At 52.7% G+C, this 2,873-nt stretch overlaps 1 long non-coding RNA gene across 1 annotated transcript; it reads left to right on the top strand.

Moving 5' to 3' along the window:
- The first annotated feature begins 2,118 nt into the window (after positions 1-2,118).
- On the top strand, positions 2,119-2,611 carry LOC128253102 (uncharacterized). Its single transcript, XR_008267387.1, has 3 exons — positions 2,119-2,394; positions 2,425-2,535; positions 2,592-2,611. It is a non-coding gene; the product is annotated as an uncharacterized LOC128253102 (long non-coding RNA).
- The last annotated feature ends 262 nt before the right edge of the window (positions 2,612-2,873 follow it).

Below are 2,873 nucleotides of genomic sequence, written 5' to 3'. Positions count from 1 at the left end.
GCCCGTGACCGCCACACCGCCTACATGCTTCGTGTGGGTTCACGATGTGTGTTAGTGACCTGTGGGCTCTTGGTGCTGCGCTGGGTGGTCTCTGATTGGAAGTAGATGGCCTCCATAAAGTACTCTAGTGGTTGTAGTTTGGAGTCCATTGGCTCGGTCCGTCAATGGGCGCTTGGTGTCCGCCTTCTTCATCGCACCTTCAACACGTTACACGTTACCGTTCCCAGACTAGGGTGAACAGGCACTGTGCTCTCAAGGCGTACGCCTTTCGCAGCCGCAGCCTCCTGTCCCTTGCTCTGTCCCGGCCGGTCGCACGGGTACGTCGGCTCAGTTTCTACCTGACGGTTCAGGCGTACGCCGGAAGCCGCCAACGCAGTCCCTGGGTCAAACGCCAGGTTCTAGACGAACGCTTCCACCCTACCCTCTCTGCCGCAGGCTTAAGAATTTGAAGTATACGCTGCTCGCACGATGCTCGTTGTTCGTCGTCCTGGGGTCCTCGTTGTCCTTGTTCTGCCTCCAGGTATCTCGACCGGCTCCGCTCCTTGTTGGCGACTCGGTAAGCAGCCGTTCTGGGACTCTAGCGGTGGACCGCTGTGCTCTCAACGCATACGCCTTTCGAGACACCAGCTGAACGAACGCGCGTCCTTCCGGGCTATTCGCAGCAGGACCTTGTACAGTTCCTGCAGGACGATCAGGCATACGCCGGAGTTCGCCAATGCAGTCCTTGTAGGCAGGCTCCCCTCCTTGTTGGCGACTCGGTAAGCTGCCGTTCTGGGACTCTAGCGGTGGACCGCTGTGCTCTCAACGCATACGCCTTTCGAGACACCAGCTGAGCAAACGCGCGACCTTCCGGGCTAGTCGCACCAGGATCTTGTACAGCTCCTGCAGGACGATCAGGCATACGCCGGAGTTCGCCAATGCAGTCCTTGTAGGCAGGTAGCTAGTTCTGGACACTGTGCTTCTGAGCCCACGGTTCTTCGTCGAAAGACTCTATTTGTTCACTTTGTCGGACACGCCGGGTGGGATGCCCAGCTCAAATCGCGACAGATGTTGTAACAAAACGCCTGGACTTAGCCGTTTGATGCCGTAAGGACCTCAGCTACCTGTGTCTCAATTCGGAGACTTTAGCTCTAAGTCCCGAACGTCTCGACGTAGCGATCTTGTTTCCTCGATGACTCCGCACGGCTTTACTTGCTCCTTCACGATGTTTCACTGGTTACTTGTTCACTTGATGACTGTTACTTGTTGACTTTGTAGAATCGACTGATCCAGCTTCCTGTGCTCGGCCGGTTTATATAGGCCTCCATTTACCGCTAGTTATCGGCGTCTCCTTGCTTCCTGGTCCAAAGTCCACGGTTTTACCGTTCGACCTTTCGCCCTCTGCGCCCGGCACCAATATCAGGGTCCAAAGTCCGGTGCCGTCCCGTTACTTCCTTCTGACCACGGCCCTTCGCCGCTCTCTTGTATTGCTATCCCTCTCGGACTCTCCTTGGCTTTGTCTGGTGCCCAGTTCACCACTCTCTCTCTCCGCACTACCGTACTACGGGCGAATTCGCCGCGTAACTGGTAGCTGGTAGGCCACTGCTTGCATGCGCTTACTCTGCTTGCTTCTTAACTTGTGGGGAGTTATTCAACTCCTCACATTCTCCCCTTACTTCGGGAATGAAAAAGAGGCTCGTTGTTCTCTCTGCCTTGGTACACTCCACATTTTGGCATCCTTCCCTCGACGTGTCTTCTCCTCGTACTTGTCCTCGTTCACCCGTAGTCTTCCAGTCGACTCGCTCTTCCAGATGGTTCCCACGACGATCACAGCTCCTTCTTGAGTTCCACAGCGCCGATCCTCCTCCCAGATTTTGAATTTCCCGCCCAGACGTTTCCCCCGTAGACTTTAAATTCCCGCCCAGACGTTTCCCCCGTAGACTTTTGAATTCCCGCCCAGACGTTTCCCCCGATGATTTTTGAATTCCCGATATGTCTTCTCCGTCCGATGGCCACTCTACATCGTGCCGATCGGTCTCCAGTCGTTATCGGTGTTATCGATAGTCTCTCGTGTGACTCTCTGTTGAATGGTCACTCTCCGCCAAATCGATCGGTCTCCAGTGGTGTTGCCACTTAATGTATCGATGTTCCACGGTGTGACTCCCTGTGTCGATATTTCCAGTATTTGTGCCCACCGATCGACACTATCGTGCAGCGCCAATCGGTCATAAATCGAAGCGCCCCCATCCCTTTGGGCAGATGAGGACATTTTCTCCGGGTAAGTTTTCTAATTTCTCCTTTTCTCATTTCTCTCTGTTCTTTTCTCTTTTTTTTTAGCGTTCTGGACCTGACGAAGAGGGTGATGCGCCTTCTCCTGCACCCCCTCCCCCTCCCGGTTGGCCCTCGCGACTTCTCGTAAATCTGACCTTTTTTTCTTCTTTTCAGCATTCCCTTTGCCTGAAGACGAAAAAACTGCCCAACATTTGGACGACACGTGCTTCGCCTCACCCCCCCTTTTCGGTTGGACCCCTCATCCCTGTTGCATATTTTTACTGTGTAAGTACACCGCATATTTTGCTTTAACTCCTACTGACTTCACCCTTTTTTTTCAGATTCATCACACATTTTTTTCTTATATGGACAATATACATCCACCTTTTTTTTTTGTGTGTTTTCATTTTTACTTTTGTTTCGGTGGCTGCGTGTGTGTTTTTTTTTTTTTTTTTTCCTCTCTCTGTACCAGTGCCAATGTGAGTTTTATGTTTCCTTTTTTTTTTTCTTTTATTTATTACTGGTAAATACCCTGATTCCCACTGGTCCGACCCGCACCCGGAACATGCGGCCGCCCTGCTGCACCAGGACGCACCTCTTTCCTCCCCGCCTTCGTGCTGCTA

Source organism: Drosophila gunungcola, assembly GCF_025200985.1.
Source record: "Drosophila gunungcola strain Sukarami chromosome 2L unlocalized genomic scaffold, Dgunungcola_SK_2 000007F, whole genome shotgun sequence".
Taxonomy (NCBI): Eukaryota; Metazoa; Arthropoda; class Insecta; order Diptera; family Drosophilidae; genus Drosophila; species Drosophila gunungcola.
This window is presented reverse-complemented; position numbering and strand designations above follow the sequence as displayed.